This window comes from Eurytemora carolleeae, unplaced genomic scaffold (assembly GCF_000591075.1).
Source record: "Eurytemora carolleeae unplaced genomic scaffold, Eaff_2.0 scaffold151, whole genome shotgun sequence".
Classification (NCBI taxonomy): Eukaryota; Metazoa; Arthropoda; class Copepoda; order Calanoida; family Temoridae; genus Eurytemora; species Eurytemora carolleeae.
In genome coordinates, this window is record NW_019396353.1 from 58436 (window position 1) to 72742 (window position 14307).

Sequence of the window (14307 nt, forward strand, 5' to 3'; positions counted from 1 at the left end):
ATTTTTGAAAAGATATTTTCTTTTTATAACTTATTTTGGTATATTATGTTCTGTCTATATTTTCTATATCTTGTACCAATTTCTATATTTTGTATCCTTTATCCTGCAAATCCTGTATCCTGTATCCTGTATCCTGTATCCTGTATCCTGTATCCTGAATCCTGAATCCTGTATCCTGTATCCTGTATCCTGTATCCTGTATCCTGTATCCCGTATCCCGTATCCCGTATCCTGTATCCTGTATCCTGTATCCTGTATCCTGTATCCTGTATCCTGTATCCTGTATCCTGTATCATGTATCCTGTATATCTAGAAGGATAGGTTGATGAACTATCCAACCCCTGCCTGGCTCCATATTATAATCAAGATCAACCATCTTCTCCTGACCCTAAACTCAGCAGCTAACATACTAATCTACTCTTACAAGGTACAGTACAACGTTTTGTACAACTTTGTACACACAATTTTAGACTTTACAAGTGAACCTCCATTTATACCTGGCATTGTGACAAATATTGCATTTTTCTAGATTTACTCTGATAATTCTTGTATGTTTACCTGCAGTAGAAATGCATTAGTCATTTGGAAAGTTTTAATTCTAATTCTAAACTGCTTCTGTAGCAGAAATAAACTTGTCACTTTTATGGTGAAACCACAGTTAGAAATAATTAACTTAACGTTTAAAACATAGATACCTCATTCATTTTTACTTTGAAGGGTACCATTGTGAATTAGACATACTACTCTTTCTAAATGATGGGTCACTTAAAATTACCTGTACAGTCCCTTTAAACTAAAAAAGTGCAATTTTCGGGGATTATGCTTCGAACATAATTTTTCTAATTTATTTTTATTTTCCCCTTTTCTTATAATATTCCCAGGGCAGTAATCTAAACTGCAGTAGGCTGAACCACCAACTTATAAACTTTTGTCTCAAATAAAAACTTGTAATTTGCACAGTTAGATATATCGTACAGACTAGATTTAGTTTATAGAGGATAATCATTTCTATACGTAAAAACCTCTTTAATGGATCAGAATTATTTCAGTGCATTCACTGATAGAAAATGACTGCTATGCAATAAATTTGTACAATCGTTTATTTCAATACAAAATGACAAATAAACGAGTACTCGACCTTTCCAGGGGGGTTGGCGAGGTCGTCATCTCTAGCTTACTTCAGTACGCAGAGAGTCGAAGTATGAAGGGGAGGAGGGGAAGAGAGAAACGCCCACTCTAACCTCTACCAGTGATTCTAAATAATAGAATAAATATAAATTTGTTTGTTTTTCGTTAGAGGGAAATGGTTTTTGAATGGACCTGTATTTACTGTCACTCAGCGCTATAAAACTTATAATAGTGAATAGAAATATAGACTTCCGAATATGTTTTCATGAGAAGATGAGCGAGTATATCAGATAATTGTGTACCTGAATATTAATTCTGATATAAGAGTTGCAGCGCAGGTTAGTGCAAACTGAAGTATTTGAATCAGTTTTATTGTTGTACAGTATACACTGTACATATACCGGTTTACAATCAGGATTCTATGTATATAATTTATCCTTCTCCAGGGTCCCTGCAGTACAGTAAGGAGCGGGGGGAGAGAGAATATTCACACATTATGTTCAATTTCTTATGTATTGTACAGCTTGTACAACAAGATAGAAATATGAACAAAATATTTGGTAATGGTTTGTATCTAGAAATTCCTAAGTGTTGGATTGTATTTAAAAAACCCCAAGGGGTGGGTTGTATCTATAACAATTCCTCCCAAAAATGGTTTATACTTGTCAAATCTCTTTGAGTGTGTAACACCTGTAAATTGCAAAGGGTAGTTCTTGCCCGGTAAATGTAGAAGAGAAAAACTGAATTAATTATTTTATTTATTTTAGGATTTAAGATTTCGAACTGTTCTTCTCTCCAGCTTTAAACGAGAGCAGACCCTCTCCTCTCTCCGGAGCTCCTTCAAAACCTCATTCGGGAGCAGATACAGGAACAGGAGGAATGAAGTTCTCCAGGTCACGGTAAGACTTTGATAAATTATCTTTAAAACTGTATTATTATCATTCAAACTAGACTGTTAGAGAAAGTAAAATTTATGCAACATCACTGGTAAGACTTTGGGCTCTCGTGTCTCCTCTAGCTGGATTTTACACATTATGAGAAAGGCATATTTATCTAGTTACATATTAGAAATTCTAAACTTGGTTGTTCTTCTCAATACCTCTTTAACGTGAACTAAATTTACTATAGTTTAACGTGAACTAAATTTACTATAGTTTAACGTGAACTAAATTTACTATAGTTTAACGTGAACTAAATTTACTATAGTTTAGCGTAAACTAAAACCTCTTCTTAGCGGTTCAACAACACGGCCGTAAATAAGACTGGGATCGAAATTAATGAATTGAAGAGACATCGCTGAACTATCCACTGCTGGTTTCAATCATAAGTCACTAATTCAACGTTATACAGAATCTGCAAGATTTGAATCGGTGATTAAGGAGATTTTAACCAGCAGTAGATAGCTCAGAGACCTCTCCTATTCATTAAATTCGGTCTCAGGCTACTGTCATTTAAACTAAACAGTTATTTTTATGTTTTTTCTTAAATAATTGTCCTTTTTGTTCTAGGTCTCTGATAGTCCAGATATGAGAATAAGATTACAAGAGAGTTTGTAAATATATAGTTTGACTACAGAGTACAGAGTACAGGATAATCACATGTGGACAAACGAGTATTGAAGTACTTCAGATTAAAAGGAGTACGTGAGGTATACAGAAGTACTCTAGGTATACAAAAGTATTCCAGGCATAATCATTCCAAGCATAAAGATGTACTTCAATCATACAGAAGTACTCCAGGCATAGAGAAGTACTCCAGCTATACAAAAGTACTTCAGGTATACAGAAGTACTTCAGATATACAGAAGTACTTTAAGCATACAGAAGTACTCTAGGCATATCGAAGTACTACTGGCATACAGAAGTATTCCAGGCATACAGAATTACTCCAGGCATACAGAAGCACTCCAGTTGAACAAAAGTACCCCAGGTATACAGAAGTACACCAGTCATATAAAAGTACTCCAGGCATAAAGAAGACGGTGAAAAGAAGTAGTAAATGAGTATTAAGTGCTCCAAGAATATAAAAATATTTCCCGAAAATATTAATCTGGAAAGTACTAGATGTAATAATTAATGATTCTGAGGAATGAATAATGTAAAATAAAACATTTTTTCCATCAAAATACATCTTTTTGTACACCCCCCCCCCCACACACAGTGGGGTATTTTAGGGGGTCAGGGGGGAGTGACTGGTTTTTGCCACAAATGCATTTGTCTTGTGTTTCATTTTTTTTTTTTAACATTTATTTTATAGCAAAAGTACAAGAAAGCACAGCGGTTTCGGGATAATCTAAATATATAAATAGATTCTAACAGCCTTTTAGAAAAGATTTAGGGGCGTCGGCAGCGCGCCAAAAACCTTGATTTAGACAGAGTAGCGTGTTGAAAAATCTTATTTTAAGAGTTTTCAATTAAAAAGCGGGTTTTTGGTCGAAATTCTGAAATAAAACATAACATTTAAATAACTTGACATAAATAAGAGGTTTATGGAATAAACTCATGTTGGCTGACCCCCCTAACACCCAACTGTGCCCTCCCCCCCTTAACCACTTTTTAATTTCAACTCTTTATCCAAAGTTAATATATATTCTGCGTCGTATTGCAAAAAAAATTGTCTTTAACTTTGGCGTTTTATTTTCTCATCCTTCGATCTTGTGAAAAAACAATCCCCTTTTTTTAATGTTTAAACATTGTAAAAATAAACTTATATTATTCTTTAAATCGATCATAGGACAATTAAATTGTTAACAAAGTATTATTTTCTAAAATCAAATTTAGTTTTTAAATATAGTTTAATAAATTCTTCTTTTATATTTTTGTACACAAATATTATTAATATATTGAATTTAACATTTTTTTATCCGCACAAATATCAAAAATATTTGAATGATTATATCCCCAAGGGAGGATGTGTTTAGCCCAAATCTTGGCAAAAACTATCATTTTGAAAACAAATTGATTTTCTTTATTTAAAGTACTCTAATATCAACAAGAAAATCAGAAAAAAGAAAAGGCCCTTTTTGTCATCGTGATAATTTTTAAATATAAAACATTTATATTTTTAACAGAATCTTGTTTTGGATTTATAATTCAGTGGATTTTTAACGAATTGAAAGTTTTTTTAAAGATAGAAATGTCATAAAAAAACGTTGTTAAAATATAAAGTTTTTTAAAACTTTATGTTAATCTATTTAGAGTCTAAATGTCTATATATTTATCTATCAATGTTAGTGTTTATATCATAATCATAAAATATTATTGACAATTTAAAAATTAAAAATGGAATATATCGTAAGGGTATAAATTCTTGTTAATCAATGTATCGTACAAAACAAAACTTTAAATGGACTGTAAGCCTAAGGATTAAAGAATCGAGTCTTAAACACAAAAACCAATTTTCCATCCCTAGATCTCTACAACCATATGACGTACACGTTAAATATTTCAAACTTAGATTTTTTAATTCAGTTGAATTCATATTTTGAAAAATCTAAGGTAAAGATATATGGATTAAATATTAGAGTTTGTGGCAAAGACTACAATCATATCAAGTAAACCTTTATGCGAAGCCAACATTTCCCGATTGACAATGGTACCAACCTTTAAACCTTTATCTGATCAATATTATAACAAATATTCTCGTTCTTCCAGGTTTAAAAGAGCTTAATTCTGATACTTTGCATATATGTTTTCCTGCCCAAATCCCTTCAGAAAACGTAATTTAGAAAAAGAAGCTTTCATAATTGAACCATTGACATCTAATTCATTCTTCATCAGCCACAGATTTAAAGGATCCCGTTGTGAATCCGTCATTGCCATCTATGGATTAAGGTTTCTTGAAATTACGCTTACAGTTCCTTTAAAAAGTCCAATTTATTGAAATCCCACTTGTATCATTGTATGTAGAAAATTTATGAATAATCTTATTATTGTCTTGTCTTGTATAGATATTAAAGTACATTTACAAAGGAACTGCAATCACTCCCCTCAAACTTTAATTTTATAATCTCTATATCTTATCAATCTAATGTCGTAGACCTTAAATTTTTTCTAGTTATGCTATGATGAAATATTTAATGTTTAACATGTCTTTTCACCAAAACAAGATATAAGCATTATAAATTAGAGTTTGATATGAATAATCAGTTTATAAAGAAAACAAGAGAACTTCCTGTTTCAGATTTAGAATTTAAATCTTTTTATTGATGTTTTCGTTGCATTTAAAATGTATGTATGAAAAATGAATTGTTGGGTATAAATGCTATTTTTGTGAAATAAAGATGTCTTTGTATTTTGTGATCCACCCATATATATTTATGACATATCTCAAAATATTTGTGTTGAATTTAGAATTGTTCCATTTTTATTCATATTTTGAAAGTGTGAAAGTTTTAAAGAAAGATTTCCTCAAGATTAAGTTTGAAATTTTCTTTAAAGAACATTAGTTAAGATAAATCGGAGTAGAGATTTTATAAAAGAAATATTTTGTCATTAGGAGCATGAAATGGAGATTTTATAATAGAGATATTTGGTCATTAGGAGCCTGTAATAGAGATTTAGAAAAAAGAGATATTTAGTTATTAGGAGCCTGTAATAAAGATTTCATATTGTAGATATTTTGTCATTAGGAGCCTGCAATAGAGATTTTATAAAAGAGATATTTTGTCATCTGGAGTCTGTGATTGAGATTTTTAATTGAGATATTTTGTCATCGGGAGCCTGTAATAGAGATTACATAATTGAGACAATTTGTCATGAGGAGATAGTTTGTCAGCAGCTTGCATTTGAAAATTTATTATAGAGATATTTTGGCGGAAGCCTGCAGTAAGATTTAATCATTAAGATAATTTGTCAGGAGCCTGCTATAGAGATTTTATCATAAAAATAATTAGTCAGGAGGCTGCAATAGATATTTTATCATTAGGATAATTAGTCAGGAGCCTGCAATAGATATTTTATCATTAAGATAATTAGTCAAGAGCCTGCTATAGAGATTTTATCATAAAAATAATTAGTCAGGAGCCTGCAATAGATAATCTATCATTAAGATAATTAGTCAGGAGCCTGCAATAGATATTTTATCATTAAGATAATTAGTCAGGAGTATGCAATAGAGATTTTATCATTAAGATAATTAGTCAGGAGTATGTAGTATGCAGTAAACAGTATACAGTATACAGTATGCAGTATACAGTACGCAGTATACAGTTGCAGTATAAGTATGCAGTATACAGTATACAGTATACAGTTTACATTATACAGTATACAGTATACAGTTTACAGTATATAGTATACAGTATACAGTATGTAGTATACAGTATACAGTATACAGTATGCAGTATACAATGTACAGTATACAATATACAGTATGCAGTATGCTGTATACAGTATGCACGTACGGGATGGCACGACAAAGTTAGTGAATTAAAACGACGACATTTAAAAATGTAGATTTGTTTGTTAACATCAAATTATCTTGAATAATTTAAGTTTAGAAAAGGATCAGAAACCTTTGGCACTATAATGTAACTTTTCGATTTATTAAACTTTCTAGAATTAGATCTTTCAAGATGAAGAAACATATTGTAGGCAATGGATAGCAAAAAATAGATGTAAAAAGATGTTTATTTTAGATAAATTTATTATTTATGAATTAAAGGAATTCAATCTTTGCCATAAAAGTCATTTTTTTTAATCCCTACATCTTTTCCGATATAATCAAGAAGATTAAAAGAACTGAGTTTTTGCCACAAACTCAAGTGTTCTAATCCCTAAATCTTTGCAACCTGATGGTGTAGACCTTTGATATCTCAAACTTAGACTTTTTGATCTACAAAAATTTTAAGTTTTAAATTTCAAAGGTCTATGAAATCGGTTGTAAACATATAGGGAATAGAAAAATCAGAGTTTGTGGTAGAAAATTTTCTTAAAAAGAAGACGACATTTATGATTAGTTAAAAGCATTCCCAAACTGAATAAATAGGATTCAAACTTTAAAGCTCATTCTTTAATAATTTACTTCTTACAATACGCTAGTGTAGAACAACGTTACGTCACAATTTAAATAATATTGCACTAGTTAGTGTGGTTGATAAACCTTATCAGACGGTGTAGAACAACGTTACGTCACAATTTAAATAATATTTCACTATTGTGTGGTTGATAAACCTTATAAAACTGTGTAGAACAACGCTACGTCACAATTTAAATAATAGTGCACTAGTTAGTGTGGTTGATAAACCTTATCAGACTGTGTAGAACAACGTTACTTCACAATTTAAATAATATTGCACTAGATTGTGTGGTTGATAAACCTTATCAGACGGTGTAGAACAACGCTACGTCACAATTTAAATAATATTGCACTATTGTGTGGCTGATAAACCTTATCAGACGGCGTAGAACAACGCCACGTCACAATTTAAATAATATTGCACTATTGTGTGGTTGATAAACCTTAACAGACTGTGTAGAACAACGTTACGTCACAATTTAAATAATACTAGAAATTCAAAGCGCTTCGCGCCCTTCTTTCTAGCCTTAGAGGGCGCTTCGCGCCCATCTTTCTAGCCTTAGAGGGCGCTTCGCACCCATCTTCTAAATTAGTTGTATTGACGTTTATTGGATACAAACAAACAAACAAACAAACAGACAGACACCCAAACAGACAAGCCAAATTTATATATAGATTGCACTATTGTGTGGTTGATAAACCTTTTCAGACGGTGTAGAACAACGCTACGTCACAATTTGAATAATATTGCACTATTGTGTGGTTGATAAACCTTATAAAACTGTGTAGAACATCGTTACGTCACAATTTAAATAATATTGCACTAGATTGTGTGGTTGATAAATCTTAACAACAACATAATTAAACATAATTTGAAATATGAAAATGTCCCAGTAGATCAATTAATCAATCCTGGAGAATCACAATTTTTTGGGAACTTTTAGATTCCAGGTTTAATGAGCTACTAAATGAATTTGAAAACAAGGACATTGTAGATTTTATAAACTTTTTACGTTCTAACTAAATTCATCTGTATCTATATGCATTTCTTTTTCTTACATTTGTAACCCTAATGTATACTATATACTATAACCTTTAAAATAAGAAAAAAATATTAAAACTTTCTACCTCAAATCTAAAGTAAATAGGAAAGAAACAATTTTAAAATACTGTAAAATCATTTGAATTAATGCGATGAATGAACCGTACTGCAGGAGTACCCACAAAGGATAAGACTTCAGAGACAACTTTACGGACTTTATACTATATGCATCCTTACATTCATAACTTCTTGAAACTTTAACTTTTTTCTCTCTTTACCAAAACATTTTATCTTCAAATTTAATCCTGGGATTGTCATGATATTAAAGTTTCCAGTCGGATCTTAACATTCTCATCCTTTGTGGGTAACCTTATACTATTACGGTTACAGTACTCTGATATATATAGACAACTGAAAGTTAATTATTAAGTTTCTTGTAGCCCTAGAAAATTTCATTTTAAAAATGAAAAGCGCTTGTTTTTACTTTAAGTTTAAAAGGAGTAATTGACAAAATACTGAAGGATGATTGCGTGAGAGCGTTTGCACATCTTGGCTTGCAGTGAGTAAAATACACGCATTTCTGCTTTCTTGAGAGATTTGCTAATATCTCATTATTCAATTAAAGATATAAATCCTTAAATCGGCGCTATCAGTAAGTGGAAATATTTACTTATACTGAAACCGTAGTGGCTCAGGTATTATTATTATTATAATGGTGATTTACTTCCTGAAATGTCGTCTTCTCCGTAACAGTTTTGAAGTATTAAAGTAGCCAATTTTTGTTTCAAAGAACAATTATAAATTTCGTATAGTTTCAGTCTTATTATAGATTATCTTATAAGGTTGCTATTTTAGACTTGTGAAAGGTGTTTGAGGAATAAAACCCCAGATTCAAACAAAATATTGATTTATACAGAACTTTTGTGCTGAGTATCCTTTACCTTGAACGCTTGATCTAGATATCAATGTGGGAACTATTAAATTTGAGAATCAATGCTTGATCCCGAGATTTACAAAAGTTCTGACTTCAGAGCCCGCGATTTAAAACTTCGGTTCGAGCCGTACTTCCTTAAACCCGACTTCAAGACCCAATCTTTGACCCAACTCTAACGACAGCTTGTGTCACATGATTATCAGCTGCAAGATCTTCGGCTCGACTTAAGGAGTTAGGCCCAAAGAAAATAAAACCTACCTTGGGTGGTTTTAGTGGAAAATAATACTCAATGTTGAGTCTTGTTCGCATAAAAACTGGGAATGCGCCAATTTGGACCATGAAAATCCGCCAAATAGAATATTAAACCAGTTTTTTGAACTCAACTCTGTTGGAAATGAGATACAGCTTACATCCGAAAGCTCAAGCCGTAAATAAGGCCGAACGACAGCTTAGACCTGAGTCGTATTTTCCCTAATTAATGCATTTACATTTGTACTATCTACTATCTACTATCTACTGTCTACTATCTACTATTTACTATCTAATATCTACAATCTAATATCTACTATCACTATCTACTATCTACTATCTACTATCTACTATCTACTATCTACTATCTACTATCTACTATCTACTATCTACTATCTACTATCTACTATCTACTATCTACTATCTACTATCTACTATCTACTATCTACTATCTACTATATAATATCTACTATCTACTATCTACAATCTACTATCTACTATCTACTATCTACAATCTACAATTTACTATCTACTATCTACTATCTACTATGTACTGTCTACTATCTACTATCTACTATCTAATATCTAATATCTAATATCTACTATCTACTATCTACTATCTACTATCTACTTCCTATAAAACGAAGTTTTTAATTCTCAGCGCAATAATGCACTAGGGGAAAAAAACAAGTTAAACAAATCCTGAAAAGATAAAAAAGCTGATTCATGTTTTCTCCAACATTTTGAATTCAATAGAATTAAATGAATAAGGTTTACAGAGATATAGACCAATAGGAAAATAATGGATCAGATTTAATGTGTCGTAACACCTTAGCCCTTTGGGTTTGGTTTCCATAATTATATACAGGGTGTCTCTAAAAAAGTGTGTAAAAGCTTTTTGGCCCAGTAAAAATAGTTTTTTTTCTACAAAAAGATCAAACATCATTTTACGTCTTTTTTTTTAATCCGCAATTTCATCATTGAAACTGCGCAATTTATTCTATTCTGATGCTGTACAAACCGCAAAAATTAAATAATGCTTGAAAATCTTAGGACAAGAGAGCTAGCACATTTCCAATATTCTGCCACTTTTGAAGGTTTAAATGATTTTAGAGCAAAATTACAACTATAAGAACCATTATTTAGTACATAAAAACTATGTTTAGGCCCAAAAAGCTTAACCACACTTTTTTCAGGGACAGTACATTTTAAAAATGCAAAAAGCTTGTTTCTAGCTTCAGTTTAATATGAGTAAATTGGCTAAATCCTGATCGATTTCTACGTGAGAGCTTGCGTATTTTGGTTTACCGTGGCCTTTTTCAACGAATCCTTTATGATAATTTTGCTTACGAAAATCAAGAACATTATTCATATTTCTTTTTTTAAAAAAAAGAATAATTAATCTATTCATGTTTTTTTCAAGCTTTAAAACTCTAAATAGATTTCAAAACAGTAAATCGTTAGACTTACCCCCCCCAGACAAAAACTTTAGTCTTTCGTAAGCAATTTTTTTTATAAATATTGACATAACACGTGAATATCAGAAGAAAGGATACCTCCCTTGTGTATGAATACTGTACAACTTTAAAGAATTTGAAACGCGTCGCTGATCCGCCAATAACCGGTTTTGATTGAACGCCGGGTCAAATCTCAAATACTTGTTAGAATTTCCAGATAAACCTAGGATGATTTTGAACCGAGTCTTATGTTTGGACTGCGTCGGACGCGGTTCAAATTCTTTCAATTTAAACTATGGTATTTAAAATAAAATGTTGGTTTTATCGGTAGAAATCACTCTCCCAGCATACAATATCGTCCATGTTTAATTCGTAAATTTACAAAACTACAACCTAACATAAAGAAATTGAGTCTTCGCCACAAACTCTGATTTTCTATATACCTATATATTTGCAACCCAATGCCGTAGACCATACATACTTGAATTCTATTGGATCAAATAATCAAAATTTTGAAATATCAAAGGTTTACACCACCAGGAGCAAAGATAAAGGGATTAAAAACATTGATTTTGTGTCAAAGAATAAATTCCATTCGTAAGAAAAATTCTTCTCGAGATTTTATTATTGTTAAGCCGAATCAGATTGATTTAAATTAAACCCAAGTTTAGCTTACGCCAGAATTTTTACTCTGAGACCCAATTTATTAATTGGAGAGTATGCTGAACTACCTTCCGCCGGTTAAAATCTTGAATCACCTATTAAAATGATCATTAATTTTTAACTTTGAATTGCTGATTCAAATTTGAACCGGCAGTAGGCTGTTTATCGACCTACCTCTAAAAACGTTTTCGAGGATAACTCTATCATATAAAAGGAGATCAAGGGTTAATGTTTAATTGATAAACACATAAACGACAAAAAGAAGGGCCGCAATTTTTTTTATGAAAAAATTGACTGAAAAATCGCACCTTCAGCATTCTTTACTGAACAAAAATGCAATTTCTGATTTTTAAAAACATTTTCTCAAATAATAACAATTTAAAGTGAATATGTCAGCTTTCTTCGAACCTTCCTCGATAATTTTATGTTTAAAATTCAAGGATTCACATAGAGAATAGGAATGGGAGATCAAGGATTCAGAGGATAGAAAACATAGATCAAGGATATAGAGAATAGGAACAGATATCAAGGATATAGAGAATAGGAAAGGAAGATCAAGGATTCAGAGGATAGAAAACATAGATCAAGGATATAGAGAATAGGAACAGAGATGAAGGATATAGAGAATAGGAACAGAGATCAAGGATATAGAGGATAGGAACCAGAGATGAAGGATATAGAGGATAGGGACCAGAGATTAAAGATATAGAGAAAAGGAACCAGAGATCAAGTATATACGTAATAGGAACCAAAGATCAAGGATATAGAGGATAGGAACAGAGATCAAGGATATAGAGGATAGGAACCAGAGATCAAGGATATAAGGATAGGGACCAGAGATAAAAGGATATAAAGGATAGGAACCAGAGATCAAGGATATAGAGGATAGGGACCAGAGATCAAGGATATAGAGGATAGGGACCAGAGATAAAAGGATATAGAGGATAGGGACCAGAGATAAAAGGATATAAAGGATAGGGACCAGAGATCAAGGATATAGAGGATAGGAACCAGAGATCAAGGATATAAAGGATAGGAACCAGAGATAAAAGGATATAGAGGATAGGGACCAGAGATAAAGGATATAGAGGATAGGAACCAGAGATCAAGGATATAGAGGATAGGAACCAGAGATCAAGGATATAGAGGATAGGGACCAGAGATCAAGGATATAAAGTATAGAAACCAGAGATTAAGGATATAAAGTATAGAAACCAGAGATTAAGGATACACAGGATACGAACCAGAGATCAAGGATATAGAGGATAGGAACAAGAGATCAAGGATATAAAGTATAGAAACCAGAGATCAAGGATATACAGGATCAGAAGAAGATATCAAGTATTCATATAAGTTATAAATTAGGATTTCAGCTACACTTACACCGGGGTTTCCATGGGGTATCCACTATCTATATATCTGTATACTCAGTACTCAAGTAGGTACTCTGAAAATAGATGATCACCATGGTTCCAACACGTATCTCGGGGGGGAGAGAGAAGGGAAAAGCAGCTCTGCCTGAACGGAGAAAAAAAGTTTTAAATAGATCTCAGAGAAATTATTGATTTAAAGAAAGTTGAGACAATAAAAAATCTCGGACGGAGAGAGACTAGCTGAGAGAGAGAGAAATCATTAACTAATTAAGAAAATAGAGAGAGGAGAAGAGAGTATGTGTGACATACTGACAATTGTTCAGGGACTAATCAGAAATTTCAACAAAGTATAAAACAATTAACTGCCTTTAGTCTTAAAACTAAAAGCTATCACGCTCTCTAGAGTAAGGTATAAGGATCCTCTATGCAAGGATATGAAACAGTAGTATCTACGCCTAAATCCAACTCATTTCAATAAGATGAATCTCACATTTTTGTTTTAAAGGGGTTGGTCAAAAATGTTAACAAAGATATAAAAAATTAGCAAATTTCGTTCCAAAAATGCGCAATTTCAAAGAAAGAAATGTTTAAATTTCGCGAAAAAATGTGCAACAAAATTGCTTAAATTGCGAGAGAAAAGAAGGAAAAGGTAACATTTATGCAACATTACTTGTACGACTTTTTTACCTTGAGGCTCCTCGAGTTTTAATTTCTCGCATAAGTATAAGAAAAAAGCAAATTTATTCGCTTACATATTACAAATTAAAAACATTCCCGATTTTCTCAATAGCTTTTCAATATTAAGAGTTATGATTGAAAACCGGAGTTTAAAAAATAAACGATTTCTCTCTAACGCGAAATGGTTTGACATGAACCCTGAAAAGTACCATAATGACGTCAAATCCCTGGCTGAAACACCATTCTTCGATGCTCGTTATTTCTATGCAAACGCATGATTATGTTTTAAAATTTACAAAATACACTTTAGGTTTCAATTTTATATGTTTTTCATATCGTGGCGATAGGGAATGGAGTATTTGCAACAAATATTGTATTATTAGACTTCAAATCCAAAAACTGTTCTTGGCTTGTCTGATTGGACCCAACATTTTTGAGGCAGCACAAATGGGAAGGTGTATTGATGCTCAAAATTACAAAAATTTGTATCCAAAAATTTAGATTTTTGTTAAATTTAGCGAATCCAAGAAAAAATACTATTAAATCCGCGAACATTTTTGTTATTGTTTTATAATGAACAAAGAAAATATACTCACAGATAGAGCCTCAATTATAGGTTGAAATAGAAGAATAGTATGAATCAGAAATATGTGTCAAAATGCATTTTTCCCTTGTCTACAAGGAATTAAAATGCGTAGATCTAAAAGAAAAGAACAGAAAACAGATGTGTGACCAGATAAAAAAAAGATTCAATCCACAGTTCAGAAA

The 14307-nt window shown here is 31.8% G+C and overlaps 1 long non-coding RNA gene across 1 annotated transcript; it reads right to left on the reverse strand.

Moving 5' to 3' along the window:
* Positions 1-1082: 1082 nt before the first annotated feature.
* Positions 1083-1691, reverse strand: LOC111701577 (uncharacterized). Its single transcript, XR_002765223.1, has 2 exons — positions 1431-1691; positions 1083-1255 (listed from the first exon to the last, which is right to left on the reverse strand). It is a non-coding gene; the product is annotated as an uncharacterized LOC111701577 (long non-coding RNA).
* Positions 1692-14307: the final 12616 nt, after the last annotated feature.